This window comes from Haliotis cracherodii, unplaced genomic scaffold (genome assembly GCF_022045235.1).
Source record: "Haliotis cracherodii isolate W230 unplaced genomic scaffold, xgHalCrac1.p SCAF_6, whole genome shotgun sequence".
Classification (NCBI taxonomy): domain Eukaryota; kingdom Metazoa; phylum Mollusca; class Gastropoda; order Lepetellida; family Haliotidae; genus Haliotis; species Haliotis cracherodii.
In genome coordinates this window covers 43,128,161-43,151,313 of record NW_027266319.1, presented here as the reverse complement: position 1 = coordinate 43,151,313, position 23,153 = coordinate 43,128,161, and the positions used below count along the sequence as shown (strand labels likewise).

At 38.4% G+C, this 23,153-nt stretch overlaps 1 protein-coding gene across 1 annotated transcript in view; it reads left to right on the top strand.

The window, feature by feature from the left end:
• The window catches only part of LOC139446811 (F-box/LRR-repeat protein 5-like), a 97,739-nt gene extending 75,024 nt beyond the window's left edge, over nucleotides 1-22,715 (top strand). The window contains exon 10 of the mRNA XM_071228143.1: nucleotides 19,464-22,715. The gene's annotated coding sequence lies outside the window, so the exon portion shown is untranslated. The remainder of the gene's footprint in view (nucleotides 1-19,463) is intronic.
• The last annotated feature ends 438 nt before the right edge of the window (nucleotides 22,716-23,153 follow it).

The following is a 23,153-nucleotide window of genomic DNA, read 5'->3' as shown; positions in this document are numbered from 1 at the left end:
CTGAATGGTTGTTGTCAGCACGATGCTAAACAATGCATATGGAATCCCGTTAACGCACACGAAATGCATGGGGCTTGCATAAAAGTCAACATTTGCATGGAATGCATGCTTTTCTGTAGCATTTGCGTTTTTGTGACTTGATTCCATACATGTACTACAATAATGAAAACCAAACTTTACTTGTTTGAAAAATACACTATACACTTTTGTTGTTGAGTGTTGCTGAATGGATAATGATAGCCCCTAATGCCACTTGGAAATGTTTTAGGATGGTAATCTGGAAATTCGGGGTGATAATTGTGTTTAATAACCTATGATCTCCATTTATTTAGCAAGTTTTATCATCTAAAAATCTGAATTCAGGCCAAATATATCTCCATATTTATCAATTTTACATTCAGCTTTTTAGATGATAAAACTTGCTAAATAAACGGAGATCATAGGTTTTTAAACACAATTATCACCGAAAGATTTCCAAATGGTATCAGGGACTGTCATTTACAATTCTTATAGCAGGCTTTGAGGACTACCTAAGCATGTTTGGGTTTGTAGGAATCCATAGCCAAGCTGTCAGGCTATAGCAGGCTTTGAGGACTTCATAGCTGATCAGATATATATTCACAAGAATCAGATTCATGCCTTTTTTTATTACATTTCAACGATAGGCCTTATCTATGATATCAATACTAGTATTCAAAGACCTGATTTTATAAATACGTGATTTTAATCTCAATAAAAACCTTCCATCTTTAAGAACAAAACATAAATTTGACCATCTGTTGACTCTCTGAGCTGATGTCCAATGTTTCATTATGCACACTGGGATTACAGAGGGTCAACTGTGTGGGGTGGGGTGAGGGTGTGTCTAGCGGTCTTTATGCAGAAGAGGATTTGTCTGGCAATGGGTATTTTGTAGTAAGTAGAGTGTAATAGTTCATTTTATGTTGGTTCCATGTGATACCTCCAATGTTTAAGTCTTATACAGAGGAAGATTTGTCTGGTGTGGCCCATTCTGTACTCTGTGATATGAACCTGTTCATTCAAACGTACCTTAATGTGGTACAATCGATATATATTCCACACCAATTTTACCCGTGTATACCTGAAGGGTCAACTTTTTGTGGGTGTCTGACGGGCCTTATGCAGAAGATGATTTGTCTGGCAATGGGTATTGTGCAATAAGTAGAGTGCAATTGTTCATTTTATGTTGGTTTCATGTGGTACCGCCAATGTTTAACCCAGCCGAAATTTTGGGACCCTCTCTGGGGGGTCTGGCGGACCTTATGCAGGGGAAAATTTGTCAGGTATGGGCCGTGTTGTACTCAGTAACATGTACCTGTTCATCTAAACTTACTTCCATCTGGTACTTTGAATGTATACTCTAGTCAAATTTTACCAGAGTGTTCACTGAGTCCATTAAGGGTCAACATTTGGGGGTGTCTGGCGGGCCTTTTGCAGCAGACGATTTGTCTGGCAATGGGTTTTTTATTCTTAGTAGAGTGAAATAGTTCATTTTATGTTGATTTCATGTGGTACCTCCAATGTTTAACCCAGCCCAAATTTGGGGACCCTCTTTGGGGGTGTCTGGCAGGCCTTTTGCAGAGGAAGATTTGTCTGGCGTGGCCCATTATGTACTCTGTGAGATGTACCAGTTCATTTACACTTACTTTCATGTGGTACCTCCAATGTTTGATCCAGCCCTTGAATGGCCCCTTCTTTTGGGGGGCCAGGGGCCACACGCAGCAGGGGCTCCCCGGCAGACATCCATATATGAATATGTTGGGTTACACAGTAAATGTTCCTGTGTTCGGATATTGGTACCTTGTTCGTTTGACCAAAGTGCTCTGGGCTGCCGCTCTAATTTGCCTTTTCTTAAATTCAAACAGTCTACCAGTTGTTCGGTGTGAACACAGCAGATGCATTGATTAATGACACAGTGTATTACAGTTCATTATATAAAGTCATACAAATTCTCACACAATTGTTTAAATGAACAGGTATTAGTGTTTGTTATGTATTAAGTGATGAAATACTTTGTTTCTCTGAGAGCATACATTCATTGGACTCAAATAAGTTTGGTGAAATATCACTTTGTATGAGAACTACACTCATACTTCCTCATTGACACTATGAGGATGACTTAGAAAATATAATATAAAGAAGAATGGTATTTTCTTGTCTGATAAAATGCTTATCTCTTCCTGTGATCTGGTTTGAAGGCCACGGAAGCTAATATTTAAATAGAATAGTATTTTTTTTCAGTCAGTTGTCATTGGCATATTTAAATAATTATATCTACAATTACAGGTTACAAAATGCAAAGTTGCGGTAACTACAACATTCAAAGGATGTGTGGCAATACATCTCGTACAGAAAACACGATGAGAAATGTACAAAGAGAATGTATTTTAAGTTTTGGCTTTGAATTATGGCGCTTTGCTATATACGACTGTGACGTCATATCTTTTGCGCCACAATGAGCGATATGACATCATAATGGTGATGAACGGTGTGGAACGAAAGCTTTGCAAAGCTGGCTTAGTTTTCTTTGGGGCTGCCCACCTCATGTTAGCTGAGCAAGTTGCTGTGCTTATATGCTTTCAATGGCTGTCGTATATTTGAGTGACGCATTAATGGTGTAACCTAATTGCTTGAGCATATTCAATGCCATATTTTGTTTACAGACTGTTGTCGGTGATTCTGTAATTCAGATTGACATGATAAATCAATAACACATTACATGATATTTGCTTGCACAAAAGAAAGTATGTTATTTCTAAAGATTTAAACATTTTTGTCCACAAAAAAACCCAGTATTTTTTATACCAAACCGATTTCACAACTGAACATAAAAAAGGGAAAAAAGGCTTTAATTTTTCCTGCATTACTCCATTATGCATTTACTGCTGTATTCTGAGAGAAAGAAGACCTGTGTGAGATCCAGCTGCTAAAGAAAAGTCGGCATGTGTCCTGTAAGTCATGACGTCACATCAAAAGTCAATTATTTTTTTTCAATACTCTGTGTGTTTCTGCATTCATCATATGCTGCTATATTGTTATGTTTATGATCAGCTACCTTAGAGGTCTTCTCATTCGTAATTTCTTATGTTTATTGCTCGTTTGGCTCTAGTCAGTAGTTTACGGGCATATTGTTGTTCCCACCATTTTGTCTTTTCCCCGCCATTTTTGCGATTCACCTCGTGGCCACATACTTTCGTGGTTTTGCATTTTGAATTCTTTATTTGGGTAGGGTAATACGCTAAATTCATTTATCTTGTGTTCGTGTGTTTAAAGCTTTGCTTTTTCACTACCTTTTTGCGTACTTACTCTCATAATCTTTTATGAAATGAAAAGTTTTTGAGTTACTTGTCTCGTGTAAAGTACTCTGACTGTAAACATCTCTGACCTACTGGGAGCAGTGAAATGTATTCCTACAGATTGGTTTGCATACTTACTTGTATGCATGGTGCAACCACTCAACGCCTGTTGTCCATCCATGTGCAGAGGATGGAAACGGTAGACCTCCGGTACCAACATGGCAGTCGTGAGGCACCACGTTTTATATGGCCCCTCACAATAAAAACGGAGCGCTTATACAGCATTCAGGGGATGGAAAAGATTGCCTTACTCATAGGGTATGATCTTTCATACAACGAAATTTTGATATCTTCAGCCAAGGCTACCTAGGTTTTCTAATTTTTCCCACGACCGTTCCATCAACCCCTGTTGACTACACGACTCTTCACCTAGATATAAGAATGGGAGCACTTATATGACACTCCGGGGATGGAAACGACCACATTACTTTGTGCTGTACGATTTTTCTGACCAAAGACTCAGATACAGGGTCAATTTTATGACTCTTCCCAGGACCAACCTGTCGCTCTCTGCTGACTACATGCGGAGTAACGAAGCACCTCCCTTCGTCGTCACCTCGATATAAGAACGGGAGTGTTTATCTTACACCCAGGGGATGGAACTGGTCACCTTATGTGGCACGGTGCAATCTCCCATAACTACAGTTTTCCTGTTATCCACCTTATCTTATGGATATAGCTTCAACTTCCAATTTACCGGTTTGGTCGATGCCTCTGCTGTCGGTTTGTCTACAAGGGGTTTTGGTATCGGTTTGCTGGCAGACACACTTTTCCACATATCGTCCTGACACCTGTTGTTGACTTTTCAACTTTGCAGTCTTGTAGATGACCTCATCTACCATGGCTTCCCGCTTTTCCACTGCTGCTTTCACTGTGTCAGTGGCTAGTGCTCCTGGGATTGCTCACACCATCCCCCATTGTGTGGTGTTTGAGGAACCAGGACTTTGACTTGGTGGTCAGCCTGGGCCTGCAATTTCTCGTTCAGCACTTACCAGGTTGAGAGCATGTTCTGGCACACGCTGTCTAGGCCGGACATGGTGGGTCCCTTGAGTGGTAGCTCCACTCAGACATGTTCACCTTGATCTGCCAAAAGATCGTCTCCCCTAACATCGATCTGATCGGCAAGTCCCGGTGCCGGATCTGTCAGCTATGGCTCAGCAGGATTATCAGGGTATGCTTTTCTGCTTCCGGCTCTCCTTCCCAGGGTCCTTCAAATGTTCAAGGCCCCTCGACCACTGTTTTTGCTAGCCGGCAAGGTACTATGTGGTTGTCCTCTGATCCCCCTAGACCCCCTGTTACACCCACACACCTGAACCCTGCCTGGGTTCGTATACTCAACTGGCACTTCTGGCTATTGCTTTAGCCTATCGTCCATCTACATGTGGATTGTATGTCAACAAAGGATGCTCCTTCCTGCCCCTCTGCTCAGACAAACACCAGGATCCGTTGACAGCGTCATGGCAGTTTCTGGCTGAGTTCCTCTTTTATTTGCACAGCACACGTTGGTTGAAAGGCTCTACCATCTCCACGTACCTGGTCACCTTTAACTCTGTGCTTGCCGTCCCGGTCGATTGGAGAATTGCTAAAATTCACGAATGCCAGGCCTTGCTACGCGCATATCGTTTTGAAGATTAGTAAGCCAAGTTCAGACCGCCTGTGTGAGATCTAAACCTGGTTTTACTGGCTCTTCAGACTGCTCCCTTTGAACCACTGTCTACCTTCTATGACCTTACGAAGATGATGTTGTTCCTACTGGCTTTGACTACTGTTGCACGGGTCAGTGAGCCTCATGCCCCTGAAGTGTCTGTTTCGAATGCAGTACTCATGACGTTGGTCATTGTGGGCTGTGCTGGGAGTCCATTGCCAACTCAACTCCTAGCTCTACTGCATTCTGCATTCGCTCTAAGGTCAATTCTTGTTTTTGGCTACCCCCCCCCCTAATTCTATTTGTCACCTATTCAGGTTTTCCTTTTTGCATCGACTCTTGTTTCCTGCCGACAGGAATGGTCATAGATGTTCCAGTCATCACTTGTATGTATGCGGTGCGGGTTCATCGGACCTTGATGAGGGTTTATTATGGATCACATCTGAAGGTATGCCCACCGACCATGCCGTCTGATAAGGATGCATTAAGGAGTCTGAAATGGATGCATTAAGGAGTAATGCAGAATAAGTTAAAAAAAATTGGTGGATCTAAATATTTTTTGCATTTGTTTACTTAACCTGCATTTTGATGGCTAAGTGCCCTCCCTTTGCTTTGCTGTCTAACCACAACGTTTCTGATGTTGTGTTTAAGGCAGTTTTGTGTTTTGATGTGACGATTAATGCAGGATAAGTATACAAATGTACAAAATATTTAGATTTTACTAATTTTGTTATAGCCATGGAAATGATACAACATTCATAATTTCATTCTGTTTTCAGTAATCTCAGTCTCATTTTGTTTTTTGGTATCTTTAATATATTGTGTTTCTGAACATTATAAACAGATGGTATCACCTTGGCTGTTAGTTAGTTGGGGTTTGTTTCATGACATGATTAGTTTGTTAAATATCATTTTATTAATAAATTGTTTCCAAAATTTCAGACCAAACTGTATTTTGATTTTAATGTCAACTTTGACAAAATGACTACTGTTCACAATCACACTAGAACTATTAGAGGTTAATAATTTGTTGGAATGTTAACTTGATTGCATTACAATTTATGGGAAATCAAAAGTTGTGCAAATTCTGATTTGTTGATGGATTCTATATTCTTAATATGTTACAATAACATCAACAACTATCATTGGTGAATTTAGTTAATTTCTTACATCTATCCTGTAGTAGTCAGTGGTCAAGATTTCCTAGTGGCCAAAGACCCAGTTGTGTTCAAATACTCCTCGCCTAATACTGAAGTTCTTCAAACTCAGTTTACTCATACTTGACTAAAACCACTAGATAGATAGCTTCTAAGATATGTATATGTTCGGCAGACGCCTGAACATTTTTGTGCAGTGGACCACTCAGGATTATGAGCATGGGCTTTTTATAAGAGCGATATGGGTGAATTAGTTATTTCATGATATTTGACATTAGATTAGATATCAGATAGATTTGTTGTATTCTTTGGTTGATCTGTGAATGATCTGATCCAGGCGTGAACTAGTAATACTATACACTATCTATAGAGGTGGCCACTATTGTTGTGTGTAGGTCTCCCACAGCCATGCTTACAGCTGAACTATCCTTGTAGGGGGTAGGTGTCAGGCTGCTGGGTGTCCTGGCAACTAGCTGCTGACTGCACGCAGGCCAGATAACATTACAACATGAGATCTGTTGATCTTGTGCCTCATATCTGTGTGTCCAAGAAGTGTCCGATTAGTCATTGTATTAGATATCACTAAATCTATCAAGTGCAGATCAGTTTCAAAATAATGAGTATAAATTATGAAGTTTTAAACTAAAGCTTGAAAAACAAATGTTTAATGTCATGCACTCATGTTGAATCTTTGGTTTACACAATCTGAACCCAACATACATTTGAATTGTTTGCTTGGTCAGCCCGACTGGTCTGCTGTAATGGCTTGGTGTGTATTGTGGCTGCTAAAAGAAGGAAAACACCTGAACTCCAGGTTCAAGCATGTAGACATCAGTGGTTCAAGTAGGCGTACGGTATGTTATAGTGGGTGGTCCATGCAATGTATCCCTAGACATTCCAATCCAATGTTTAAAAAGGCCTCCCTGGCAGTCATGTTGAGTTTCATTGCAGACTCTTTCATCCATTTCTCTGTGTATTGGACGTTATAATATTTTATACCCAAACACCTGGGTAAGTAGGCTTTTGGAAGCTGAAAGTTTTGAACATGCTGCAATGTGACAGAATTCCACTCCAATTTTTTTAAGATTCATTATCAATCACAAAATAATAAAATGATCGATCACATGATAATAAAGTACTGACTTACCCTGCTTGCAGACTGCACTAGAACGTCTTCTATAAAGATTCATTAACTGCTTTAACACTGATATTTTCTTTTAATGTATGCTCCTGATGCAGACATGGAGCAAGGTATTTGATTGTATGTGCAAAGGTTTAGACATCATTTCAATAATTAAGTACAATAGCAACAATGTTCCATATGAGCATGTGATGGTCAGCAAAGGGTCACTTCTCTCTGTAGTTCCTAATCTGGACCAAGATAGTCAACCCATGAAGATTCCAGGTTAGAATAGGTCTTCAGCAACCCATGCTTGACGTAAAAGGCGACTATGCTTGACGTAAAAGGCGACTAACGGGATCGGGTGGTCAGGCTCGCTGATTTGGTTGATACATGTCATCGATCCCAATTGCGTGGGTCGATGCTCATGATATCAATCACTGGATTGTCTGGTCCAGACTTGATTATTTACAGACCGCCATCATATAGCTGGATTATTACTGAGTGCAGCGTTAAACAACAAACCAACCAACCAACCAAGATAGTTACGTCAAATGGGTTAATTCATAAAGGAATGAAATATTTAAGGTTAAAATGACACACACAAATGGCAAACAAATAATTCATGCTTTATCTGTTGTAACACAAGATATTCATGTGAATCTTTATATTTGGATTAGAATTACTCATGTCATGACTGAACTTACCTCAGGGGAATTTGTCATTGACAGACTGCACCTGCAAGTTTATCTCTCTTGTATATTCTGTTCTTTTGTAAATTGAAGTGAATACCTTTTTGAACACAACATGTGAGCCAACACGGTGATGGTGACAATATGGTATAGGAAAACTATGGATAAGGATTAACATAGCAAGCTCCTCTTGAGGTGAGCATCTGGCTGCAGTTAGTGGTATTTAGGAAAATGAAGCATACCTTATCCTTTAGACATGCATGACATGGCTACAGGAAGGTTTACCTTTTGAAACATTGTTACATTGCAGAGTGGTTGTCATCATATAGTTACAAGAACAACTGACAGGCAACTATTTTACTTATCACCACATTATGTTTCTTATGGTTTATGCAATAGACCGATAAGCCCCGCCCACAAGCTGTCGTCCTCGTTTTAGGCATTAGGGGGACAACGCTATTCGCTATGGCGTCACAGCCAGCGAAACTTGAGTGCGCGGGCGATGAATTTGGCTCAGGATGCTTTGTTACCTGTCATGTGTCAAAAATATCTAAAGAGAGTTATACATGATCTGTTTTGGGTTCTATTTTAGTTGTCAAATTGCATAGCGGGAGTGAGAATGAGTCATAAGTCCGATGTAATGGTGTATCGGTCAATGAGGAAGTCAGCATGGCTGAAAGTTAGAAGTTTGCACTACTTCCAAGCACTCATGTCAGGCAGAGCATACTATATTGTCAATTTACAGCATGTCAGTAATATATTATTCATCCAAGGGTGGATTAACTAAATTTTGTTTTTACTTTCCATCATAATTTAAGTGTATGGAAAGTACTGGAAACCGTAAACACAAGCACAAGTTACAAATCATGTGGATATCTATAAATAGATTGTCAACAGTTACATTGCCCACGTTTTCTGTCTGGTGCTCTAAGTAAAACCAATATAACCTGCAAGGTGTAGAGTTAGTGGGTCCTTTTAATGAATAAACATAAAAGAATAGTTGATAAAATTAAAGCAGTACACTATTTCCCCCCACTGCTACATTGGTTTTATTATGTAATAAACAAATCATAACATATATTTAAATTGGGCATCTGGAACATGGGGTGGGGCATGTCACCAGGGATAAATCTAGACCTGCTCAGAGGCTGATATTCAGCCCCAAATCTGTAGCAGATGTCAGTAAACTGTCCCTCTTTGAAAGTTTTAACATATCTATGCCATCCTAAAATAATGCAGAATTTAAGGAAATTATACCTATGAGGTATCCCAATCTGTTTGCATAGGGCACTCAGTTTGGAATTCTAAATTTAGATAAAAATGTCTGGTCAAACTTCCGGAATATTGGACTTAATAAATAGCCAGTTACTAGGTACATGTAGGTGAGAGCAGTGGAAAACATTGAGAGGATCCAAGATAAAATGAGCACCTGTAACTTTCATGGTTATGGCAAATCAATCATCCATGTTCCAGAGAAGGGAAACCTGTGATGGTAAAAGTATCTGAAGACACGGTCTGCTGTACTTCCCATCAATTAACTTTCATTGATAAAATATACAACACAAATTAAAATTCATATATGATCTTTTATTCTAAAGACTTGTCATGAATCCAAGAATTATTACTGTTAACAACTAAACATGTAAATTAAGTACAAGAAATACATCATAAGGAAGAGAATTTATGGATGTCAACTTCTTAATTATGAGCAACACCACCATCCTTAATTTCTCTTCCTTAAGTGTATCTCTTCTAAATGCCATCCAAAGACTTAAATATGTCATAAGTTCAAAGCTTTAATCAACAAAATTACCTGTTGACATCATGATTGTTACTTAGTAAGAAGAAATAATTAGGACATAACAGTAAATAATATATATGTTATTTAACAAATCACATTTGAATTGAGAAGTATTACCTATGCATGAAGCAACATACATTTAAATGCAAATATCAGGTAGTTGGACACCTGGATTCATTAGATATTTAAACATATATCCCAAGTATGCCTCACAAACATTGGTGTGAACATGACTTTTCCTTAAATAATACAAATACACACTAACAGGAATTCAGACCAGTTCCTTTTCTAGGATACTGACTGATTGTCATCCATAATGTCCTAAAGTTGTTCTAAAATTTTGTAAAGTCATATCAAAAGATAAAAACCCAACTTGAAAATATCCTGAGGCCAGCAAAATCACTGTGAAGTAAATATGAAGCTCATTCTCAACATAATCATAACCCAAACTTGAACAATATGTAAATAACCATCATCCTGAATAAACACTAGCTCTTGCTCAGTTATCAAATCATGGTAAAGAATTACATTTTGGGTTAAATACATTTCAATATTCATCTCAGTTATATATGAAATGTATTAAGACTTATATATATATTATGTATCAGAACTGATCAGGCACTCTGGATAATGCCTGATCAGGGTGTGACAAAGAGATATTGTCTTTGTTTTTACAAATTCTGTGTATCCTGAAATAAGTGTCATGCATTATGATACTGGTAATCACTTTCAAACCTATTTTTTTTTTAAATATATTATTTAAACAGAAATTATTATGTCCTATAGAAAGAGCAAACAAGCTAAGTTTTATACCAGGTGGATGTTGTACCATCAAACATTTAGTGTTTGTTAGTTAGTGCAATCATATTAATCTGACTTTTATACGGCATCAATTAAATAACTGTTTGGAATAATTATTAATTACTTGATTAGAATATAATTTATATCATTACTTGACCATGTTACTCTGAGTTCATAACCAATCTTGCCATTATTTCCAGTAAATTAATTAAAATGACTTGACACTTATAACCGTTTTTAACAGTTATATTGTTTCACTAAATTGTATATCAGTAAGCTTCCACTACCAGTGAATGACTTGTGTTGCAAACAATTCAAAACCAATAATTTTCTTATATTAACTAAGATGGGGTTTTTTTTGTGTCAAAATATTTGTCAAAATATTTCAGTAATACACTTCCTTCTCATGAAATTTTCCACACCTTTCTAACCTTGAAGGGATGATTCCATTTCACATTACTGCATGGGTCCTGTCTCTTCATAGAAATGATGAAATAGTGAAAGCATGATTTAATGCATCTTCCCGAGGCAAGAGAGTTAACTGACTTTGAAAGTCCAGTTTCCACCCTTGCCGAACTAGGCTGGAATTACTGGGCTCGATCGTAGCGCCACCAGTGGCTATTACCCATTGTGTCCCTTCTAAGCCTTTCCTTTGGACCAATCAGATTCCACCTCTCGTATCACTTGCGTTTGCTTCACACAAAATGGTTGCACCCGGTCAGGACGATCTGATCAATAATCAATATCTATATTGCTATAAAACGGGTCTTACATCGGGAAATCACGTGAGCACCTTGTTTAAAAACATGAGAAGATTTGGAAAATATCTGCTGACAATGAGTTGGTGGTGCACATGCTCTGCAAATCCTGCAATCAACCGAAATCTGCACGACAGTTTACAAACCGGATTTCAATTTCGGTGCGCGATTTTGATTGGATTATGCATAGACTCATAAGTCCAGCCAAAATCTAACTCCATAATACCAGCTTAGTTCGTTCGGCAAGGATGGAAACTGGACTTTTATAGTCAGTTAACTCTCTTGCCTCGGGAAGATGGATTTAATGGGAACTTATATGAAATAAACTGAAAGATTTAATGGAACGAAAACCATTGACAATGATTTTTTTTCTATGTTTAAAGAATTATTACTGCTGGAGTAATTTGCAATATTATGCTCGAGTAATTTGCAGTATTAACAGATAGGCTTATTGTGGTTTTTTTGTGATTTTGTAACTAAATCATATCTAAAAATCTGTAACAAAATAAATCTTATCTAAGAGAGTGGAATACAAGTTCCACCAGATCGTACTTCAATGTAAATAATAGCAGAATTTGTTCAGCACTAACCGAAATGAGATCACTTTCCTATTTGTTTACAGTGTGTCACGGCCGTCTCTCGTGTCACATTTCAGCAATATGACCTGCTAACTCAATGCCCGATGTTGCCAAAATACATAATTTGAAAATGATTTTGTAGTTACAAGCATTATCCTTGTTTATAACATGCGTAAAATCATAACTTGCTACGTGTTGTCATTTACCCGATTTGAGTATGCATATGTGCAAAAGTGCGGAAATTTGTGCAAATACTCACCTTCGAGCAGACGTGGGTCCCGTGGAAGATGGTGGCGACGTTTAACTGATGGTGGCGACTTTTAACTAATGGTGAGGCCTACAGCTTCCTTTAAGGCATCCTGGGTTATCCAGGCTATCATGACCGCCTCCGTGGTCTAGTGGTAGAGCGTCCGCCCGGAGAGTGGAAGGTCCGGGGTTCGATCCCCAACCACGTCATACCAAAAGACATTAAAAGATGGTACTTGTTGTTACCCTGTCTGGCGCTCGGCATTAAGGGGCTAAAACAAGGACTGGTCAGCTCAGAGTCAGTATACTGTGTCTGAGTGGGGTATTCATGTTAAACTGCGGCATGGTATCTCAGTGAGCTAGCACTATAAATCGGCATCAGTCTGGACTAGTACAAGTGGCCACACAAACACACACGTACATGCACATCGCTATATAAGTGCAATAATCTTGGACGCGACGTTAAACCCCATTTCACCTCACCTCCAGGCTATCATACCAGTCCATTACGATAAATGCTCAGAATCAATTCACCTCTAAAACTTTCTTTTGAGTCCAATTCGAATGACACTGCATAAAAAATGTCCGTCAAATCAAATGACATGATACTGTTTTCAAGAAGTATTTTCCTAAGTTATTGTATACCTTCTCAAATACAGCTGTGAATGCTGGAAGCATGAGGACTTCCTTCCCCTGAGTTAATACACTGGAACCTCTTTTCCAGCTAGAAGTTCATATTTTCTGATTTTTAAATCCTTTATTTGAGGCATTGAGGGCTTATTCGAACAAGACAGCTATTTGGATTGTAGATGTATTAAGAATATAGAAGAGTCATTTTGATTCGTTGTTTATAACAATCAAGATTACCATCAGCAGAAATTCTGCTCTTTTTTTGGTTCAATGAATGTTCAAGCTTTATGATGGTAGTCACGAAGTGGAAAGGGGATATAGGAATGGGTGTCGTCCGTCCATCCATCCATCCGTCCGTCACATTTCGTTTCCGGAGCAGAACACAAAGACCATGAGTGACATCTTAACCAAACATGGCACATAGATAGGTCTAGTGGTGAACTGGTGCCTTTTGATAGTTTGGGATTTTTATAAAAAAATTATTTTTCGAGTTTCCATGGCAACAACTTTGACTTAGACTGAAAATGGCGGTAGTCCTCGTTTCCGGAGCAGATCTTGAAAAACGTACGATATTTCTTCACCAAACTTGACGCATAATGTCATCTCGCAGTAATGAATACATTTCCTTTCTTGTTGGCAAGTTCTGCATTGCTTGCGTGAATGTTCCTCGAAATGTGTCATGGAAACGGTTATCGCATTCACTTACTAACTTCATGCAGAAACTTCAGGATCTCTCCAGAAGCATGAATGTGAACATGTCCTAGCTACTGGTGATTTCAACTGTGATCTGAATGAAAAACTGAAACTTGAAGATTTCTTTGATATGCAGAAAATTACTCAACCCACTGTCTTGGAGCTACACTGGACTTGTTGTTTACTGATCATGCCAGTGCTGTAGCATTCCAGACTCCAGTCTACTACTCAGATCCTCAGATGATTGGTGCTGTACTTCTCAGTACACCTCATGGTGACCCCTGCTCTCATTGATCTCTAAGTAAAGTAAGAACTAACTCCCTTACTTCTCTGATTATTGTTTAAGTAATAACCTAACTCATTACAAATACAACAGTGTAACTGATCTTACACCTAATCAACTGTATAAACACTGCCTCCTATCCTGTATATATTCTTGTCAACCATACTCTGTTCTTCACTTGCTTGATAACGGTGTTAGAACCTAAACCTAATTGTAATAAAGAAGTTGTTCGTCCATATGTCTGATCCTTATGCATTACAAATACAGTTACATATTCTATCATAAACTGCAGATGGCAAAACAACACCAATAATAACTTTGCAATGTGCTGCAATGAGGCGACTGCAATTAGGCCAGTGAATGTAGTTCACAGGAGCTAATGCATCGCACACAACTGGACAGGTCATACTGGCGGGGATATGAGTATTTCATGCTTTTTAATCATGCTTTGATGTGTGTTATTGATGATGACAACTGATGAACCTGCAACTTATATCAGGTCATTTTGTAATGCAATTACAGATGTATTCCAAATAATTAAATTTTTGTTGTGTTCATTGTAATTCCTGCATTCTGATTAGCTCATTTGGTAATATCTTATTGCATTCATTTCCAAATGAACGTTAGAAATTTTTTTTTAAGCCACACCCACATTTGTTTCCCTGTGCCGGTTTGGCATACACTATTTCATCCCCAGGGAATTAGCCTGGTTCACCGAATTTGAACTCAATTGTGTAGATCAATGCTCATGATGTTGATGTCTGCAGGCCCACTATAACGGTGGCAAATGCGACCTAAATTTCAATTTGTCTACCGTTTAAAATTCTGAGGTAGCTATATTACTACCTTCAATAATATCTTGTGGCGACTAAATTCTATTGCTAAACATATGAAGACAAATAATTCCTCCTAAAATCAACAATGAACCGAAATGCATAAATAGTAATGTAATTAGTATTTTATTTTAGTTGTTAGTTTATTGGATAAGCAAGTATATACCTGTATAATCTAGTAACATGAATTGCATCATTGTTTGAGTCACAAATAACAAAACTCAAATACTGCATGTATTGCATGTATACAATTCCAAGACTAGTGCTACTAGTGTACATATAATAGTTATTTAATAAAACATAATTTCAAATGCTTTTGGCTACCTACAATATTGGCTTGACTTCTTGATGTTACCACTGGCTACCTGGAAAAAAATACTAGTAGCCAAGTGGCTACTTGGTAAAAATTTAAACTCGAGGTCTGGTCCAGGATCAATTGTTTACAGACCATTTATTTATCTGAGCCAGACTACAAAGGAAGTATAGTACACCCTTAAGTACAATATGTCCCCCCATATGAACCCAATACACAATCCGGGATCATATTTCTGCAGGCATCAAAGTGGCTAAGTATGTGACATTGATGAAAATGGCTAAAATTGGCAACCACACTATCTCCAACTGAAAGGGGATGATGTTCTTTTAACTTGGCCACTGTTCAGAGGTGGGAGGTGGGCAGTGGGGTTCCCCACTTTGAAAAAGCAAGTTGACCCAAGATCATGAAGCTGCCGTGATATTGCTGGAATATTGCTAAAAGCGGCGTAAAACCAACCTCACTCACTCACTCAAGATCATGAAGATCACCACCAAGGAAACTTTCATAAAATACATGATATGATTACCGGTATGGATGGACAATGACTCAAAAACTCGTCATAGCCAAATACAGAACAATGTTAAGAACGTTCTGATGAATTAACTGTGCACACTGGGTTCCAAGACTTCTGACTCCTGATCAGAAACACACCAGATTCATCATCTGGTGGGAATTTACGTGATTTGAATTTTTGTTGTTTTGAAGACCCAGTTTATGTTATTGAGCAATTTGCAACCATGAATTAGTCTGGGTTTACCACTATCAGAAACTAAACAACAGTCATCTTCCACACATCTCTGAAGAAGGAGAAGGAAAAATCTGTTCCATCAGCTGGCAAGGTGATGGCTTCAGTTATTCAGATTCTAAAGGAATCCTACTTGTGGATTACCTCCCCAAGGTCAGACCATTAATGGCTGATATTATTCTAATCTGCTTAAATGTAGTGGAAAACTCACTTATGGTGTGTTGTTACACCAGGACATTGCACCTGCGCACAAATCTGTTGTCACCATGGCTGCAATCCTGACTTTGGCTTTGAACTTACTAAACACCCTCGTATACCTCAGATTTAGCACCTTGAGATTTCAACCTCTTCCAAAACTTGAAGAAATGTCTGGCAAGCATTATGCAAATGATGATGCCTTCATTTCTACTATGGAGGACTTTGTACACCACCAGGAGAATGCCCATGAGAGCCAGGCACTCCAGCATTGTTGGCTGAAGTGGGTTGACCTCGGAAGGGATTATGTGGAAAAATGATTAGCAACCAGTCCAAGACAGTTTCCAGCCATCCCTCATAAGAAATGCTGAAATGTAGCTACTTGCCCTGTTTCTTCTTCCATCCTGAACATCTATAGAGAAATTATTTGAATATTCATTCTGATGTCAACTGATGTTCTGAGACATTTAGGCTGTTGAACCTATTGACCATATATCTTTAGCAGAGATTCAGATCAGTTCATATTCTAGGACATCGGCTGAATATATTCCAAAATGTCATGAACATTTTACACACATTTGGTAATCATATGGACGAATGTCCTGTCAAGTGTTGATAAAGCCATGTAATATCCTGATGCCACTTCGTCTCACTGTCTAAGGTGCTGTAATTTTCTGTGCAGAGTTGCATCCCTTGGGCATGCCAGAAACCAGTGATTGTGGGTTTGAATCCCCGGTTTGTCCTGATTATGTTTCCAGGTTTGCCAGCACAATACCCATGCTTGTGGGTTTCACCAAAGTATTAAACATCTGAGACTTGCATCTCTTTGGGCTTTCCTCCCACATTAAGCTGACATGCCACGGTATAACTGTAATACTGTTAAAAGCGACATTAAACCCAAATCACTCACTGCTTATTATTTTGCCAGGGGAGTTTCAGAAAAGTCAAAATGGCCATCGAAGCTGGTCATTAACCAGCCTCATGCAATTTGGAATGCTTTAAGGTTTTGCCTGAATTTGAGCTCTTATTATAAAACATGCAGTGCATGGACATCTTTGGGACAAAAGATTATTTATATTTTTTTATTTATTTTTTTCCCCCTTCTTTATTCATCTCAGCAGGTACAGCATATATATACATGTCATGTCAATAAATTTGTGGTACATGGTATTCAAGAAATGTACAGCTATTCATACATATAAATTCTTGCCTATAGAGTCAACAAACTGTATCAGTGTGTATTACACATTGGTTTTTAAACAAAGTGTGGAAGGAAGACCAGAAACTTAAAAAATTTGCATAGTTACAATTTATAAATGACATTACCTTTGTAGCATTGTAATAACTAAATATATCTCATGCTGTATGTGTTCCAAATGTGGCATTAATCTTTGCCTCTTACTTGTTTTGTTATTAAAAGTACACTATTCAATGGGTTGTTATGTTAGCCTTGAAAAACTTAAAAACATTTTCTCTGTTCAAATCAATGGTTCCTTTCACAACCAATTTTATCCAAATGTACAGTTTCTCCCAAATATTTCTTATGTTCACAATCATATAACATATGGATTATAGGTTGAGGTTGATTTGTACAGAAAGTACACAAAGGAGAGTCAACATATCCAATTTTATATAAATATTTGTTAGTTGTAAGAATGTAGTGATTAATCTTAAACTGAAACCATCTAATATCCTCACTTTGTGTGCACCTTTTTGCCATCAGTATATGTTCTTGCCAATCTGTTTCACTAAATGTCATATTAAGTATACTTTCCCATTTTTCAATGCCATGAAATTGAACAAACTCCTGTGCTGATAAAGTCTTGTAAAATTCTTTACTACCTATATTTTGGTTTAGCAGATGTGATATATTGAGTGGCATGGTTGGTCGAGGAGATATAGAATTGAAAACATTGTATTCCTTCACCTTACAAAATTGTTTGACTGCATTTACAACTCCATAATATTCTATATAATTTGTTTTGATTCCATACATATGCATAAAAGCATCAAATACATATATTTTACCTTTGTCATCCACTAAATCCCAAATGAAGTTTACACCTCTGCTTGACCAATGTTTATAAAAGATTGGGCTATTTCCTGTTTGTATGCTACTATTTAACCATATAGATTGTCTCCTAATATCTTGACCAGTTTTTGTTTTCTTTTTTGACAAGTATATCGCCCAACCGTCCAAAACATCCTTCCAAAATAAATTCATGGTATTTGGAGTAATAAATACATCAACATAGGAGGCATCTGCAACTAAAATCTCTCTCTTTTTGGAATACAGCAAGAAACTAACTCAGTCCATTTTGAGTGATTACCATATAATCTTCTGATCCATGAAAGTTTTTGTGCTGCAATCACATCCTTTAAAATTGGCATGTTAACTCTGCCATGTTTTGGGGGTTGAGACATTATTTGTCTTTTCACTTTATCCGCTTTTCCCTTCCACACAAATTTAAAACTTCTTTTCTGAAAAGTATCAATCAAATCCTTTGGAGGATTGGGTACGGAAGAAAAAACATGATTCAATTTTGACAATAAGTGGCTTTTTAGGACTATATTTCTACCTATTGGAGTCAAATTTCTTACTGTCCATAGGTTTATTTTTCTCTCAATTTTTTCAAGCTTTATTTTATAATTATCCTCCACAATATTATCTAAATCAACATCAATAGTTATTCCTAATACCAGTAATTAGAGGTCAAGATAAAGGTCATGTCAGCTATAACCTGATGTGGCAAAGACAACAGAGTTCATTTTACAGATTCCGCTTGTATATTTGGTTTGATAACTGCAACAGAAAGATACACTTCTGATTCAGACATTTCATTTGACAGGCTTTTATTACAGAAAAGAAAGTACTGGGTCCCCCTTGTTACAACATCATTAAAACACCAACAATAACATGATAGTTTGTTTTAAACAACTTTTCCCTACTTCGTTACAATGTCTGGAATTATGGTGAAAGTTGCTATCGACAAATAATTAACTCTCATGCCATTTAAGATTTCGGATTAATGTTTATTTGGCATTTCATTTTTTTATGTTTCAGTGGAAACAATTTGGACTCATTTAGGTTTTGTTTCCGAGCCATAACCCTCAAACAAATTAATATTTTTGCATGAAACTATTGATGTGCAGTGAACATATGCTCTACTACTGCCTTTTCATATTTGTCAATATTTAAGATATTTATTTCCTTTTGTTTTCATGGAAACAATTTAGACTTAGTCTCAGACAACTAGTGTTTGTTTCTTACCAAAACTCTACAGCTAATGAATATTTCTGCATGAAACCCTTATCTTTCTGGGCTATAATTTACTATTATTGTTTTTTTTATTTGCAAACACATTTATAGTAACAACTTGAACTAGTGTATAAAAAACGGGGAGGGGGGAAGACATGTTTTTTTAGTAGAGACGCATTCTAGTTTGTCTATTAACTTATCTGTTGTAAAGGTGAGCTTCTGTAGGTGTAGTCCTGTGGTTTGGTTTTGAAATGACAAGTTTGATAGTTACGAGTTGAATGTAATCTTTCAAATAGTCAAGAGAAGTAAAGTAAGTTTCCTTTACTGTTTACAGATGCAGGTGATGTTCTCTTGCATTGTGTTGGCTGGAACACACCACAGCGAGGACACAGCGCAGCATCAGCAGCTCATCACCTGTGTAACTGGAGATCAACGACTTGAATGTTCTACCAGTGCAAATCTTTTATACTAATTATGAAGTCTATTGTTATTAATAAACAAACTGATATGATTGTACAAATATATCAGAGAACACACATGGTAACTGTGTGTGACATGACTTACTTGTGCCACATAAATATTAAATGTTTTCATGTAGGAACATGAGGTTGGGAACATATGTTAAATCATCATGGAATGGAATAGCATTTCTCGAATGTCTCACCGTGTAGTTTTTGTATACTATTTTAGGATTTACAGAAAAATATTTTGCAGATGATATCAAGCTTTTCAATTGGCCTAGCCAGTACTTATGTGTCAATAGAAATCACACATCAATAAGCATATTACACATTGTGTGAACATGATGAATGTGATTGCAAGCTCAGACATTCAGGAAGCTTAGCTCTCACTCTATGAGGTGAGGTGAAATGGAGGTTAACATTGCACCTAAGATTTTTGCACTTACATAGTGACATGTGCGTGTGCTCACGTGCGTGCTCACGCGACGATTTTTTAGTGCTAGCCCATTGAGATACCATGCCGCAGTTTAACACAAATACCCCACTCACAGTATACTGACTCCGGCCCCTTAATGCAGAGACTACCTGCATGGAATAGCGTCCGCCCAGAGAGTGGAAGGTCTGGGGTTTGATCGCTGTCGGGGTCATACCAACAGACATTAAAAGATGGTACTTGTTGTTACCCTGTCTGGCGCTTGGCATTAGAGTGCTAAAACAAGGACTGGCCGGCTTGTACATGGTCAGTATCTGGCCATGATATCCTACACCATACATGGTCAGTGTCTGGCCGTGATATACTACACCATACATGGTCAGTGTCTGGCCGTGATATACTACACTGTACATGGTCAGTGTCTGGCCGTGATATACTACACTGTACATGGTCAGTGTCTGGCCATGATATACTACACCATACATGGTCAGTGTCTGGCCATGATATACTACACCATACATGGTCAGTGTCTGGCCATGATATCCTACACCATACATGGTCAGTGTCTGGCCGTGATATACTACACCATACAGCACTGATTGCTGTTATTGTCAGAGACCGAAAGCTGTACAAATCAATTCATGTGTCCATAACCTTTGGAAATGATGTAAATCATGACATTAATGCGAAAACTGCAAATGTTCCTTGCGCGCATTAATAAATGGAAGTATACTCACACGCAAAAGAAACGCAAGTGGTTTTAAGCAAATAGGTAACAAACACGGAACCATTAATTGATACGAGTTTTAGCATGTAGTGAAGCCTGATGGTGTTATCAATATTTTTGGTTGCATTTTGGAAGACCCGTGTAAAAACGCAACATAAAACGAATCGCCAAAACGCACATTTCAATGAATATGTGGGTATCAAGCACCCATTTCTTGTGAAATCGAAGGTGCACGAACTGTCACGAAGTGTAGTGGGTTTAAAACTGTGGCCGATTCTTGGACCTACCACTCCTTGGTCAACAATGCCACGCCTAACTCAAATTCAGAGAAACCAGAGAGAGTCTGTCCAAGATGTTGCCCATCATTTCAACGTTAACATAACCACAATTTACCGTCTCCTGCATCGATACAATGTTACACAGACCACAGATGACCTTCCTCAGAGCGGTCGTCAAAGGGTCACCACACCTCGACAAGATCGGCAGATTACCCGTCAACACCAGCGACATCCGTTCCTAACTGCAAGTGAAAGTGCTCGACAGACAATAGGAACGCGTAATCGACACATTAGTCGGGACACTGTGATCTGACGTCTCCGTTCCAACAACCTCAGATGTCGCCGACCAGCACGTCGTCCTGTTCTCCAACCACGGCATCGACAAGCACGACATCAGTAGGCACAGGGTCATCTCAATTGGCGTCATCGTGAGTGGAGGCGTGTCATCTTCTCTGATGAAAGTCGCTTTTGTGTCTCCCATGCAGACGGAAGCGTCAAATTTAGCGGCGTCGAGGTGATCGTTTTGCTGAAAGAAATGTTGTGGAAAGAGATCCATGGGGTGGGCCTAGCGTCATGATATTGGCAGGGATTGGACTTAATGCGAGACTTGGACTTCTGAATGTTGGTCAAGGTCGGGGACACGGCGTCACTGCTCAGCGGTAAATCGACTAAGTGATCAGGCCCCACGTTGTTCCATTTTTTGCACAACAACAACACATTTTCCAGCAGGACAACGCTCGTCCCAATGTTGCCAGAGGTACGTACCATGGCCTTTCTGCAATGAAACAACATCCGTGTTCTACCGTGGCCAGCCTTCAGCCCTGATATGAACCCCCATCGAACACTTGTGGGATGAGGTTCAAAGGCGTCTGCACAATGTGCGCCCAATCCCTACAACTGCCAATGAACTACGCACAGCTGCTCTGGATGTGTGCAGGAGGATCCCTAGAACCTTCACAAATCGTCTGATCAACTCAATGTACAGGAGATGTGTGGCAGTGATCAATGCTAATGGTGGTCACACCAGGTATTGACTGGCATTTTGGGTATTGACCCTAAACTGTGTAAGCCCTAAACATTTGAAAAAAACAATTATGTCATCTACCTTTTAATCCATTAAACTGTCTTCAGTCAAATTTTTGTCAATCTTGCCCTATTAGTATTTTTTGTCTTTACTGTTGAAAAAAAATACATGTATACTGCACACTCAACTTGCATTTCTTTTGTGTGTGAGTATATTTCATCTGGATGTATTGGAGTATATTGTCATGTCAGGTTCACTGCACATGGACAGAAACAATGACTTGTATAACAAAGCTCACTATGAACAATGAACAATGTTAATGAGCACTAAATAGAGACGGTGTGTCTCACCAAGTTCCGCAGCAAGTGTGGTCAGTTTGTTTACAGAAGTTATTACAATCACCAACCATGTATGACACTGCCTTTGTTCTTGGTAACCTTGTAAAATAATCTTATAATTACAAGCTAGACACTGCTCACCCATGCAGGGATCATGTCCAATACAGTAACAGCAGTTGTCGTGAATTCACTGCCTGCTTATAGCAGTTCGAATGTTTGTGCTAACTAGTGTGACAACATTTACCAGTGGAACCTGTACAATCTTTGTCAGTGACCTGACCTATCTCATAATATGCCATATTTGGAATTTCCTGCTTTTGATCACATGTGAAGCAGTTGAAGTAGAGTTTGTGAGAGTAGTTCATTTGAATAATATCACAAACTCTACTTCAACTGCTTCACTTTACCACTGTCATATAGCTGGAATATTGCTGAGTGCGGCGTTAAAACAACAAACAAACAACTGCTTCACATAGTAACTACTGAAAAAAACAACATGAACTGACCAAAACACCACATGAGTTGATTGGACATAAGAATCAGCAAAATGAAAAACTATATACTGTAAACCCCTGGACTAAACTCGCACTAATTTGGTGATGCATTAATTTCATGATTTACAGTATATGTCATTGCAGGCACATGAAGTATGCAACAATGTATCAGAATCTTTATTTCAATTCTCTGATGTTAACAATGTTACTCACTTTAACAAAACACATATGTTTCAAGAGCTAACAAATTCCCAACAAAACTGATCATA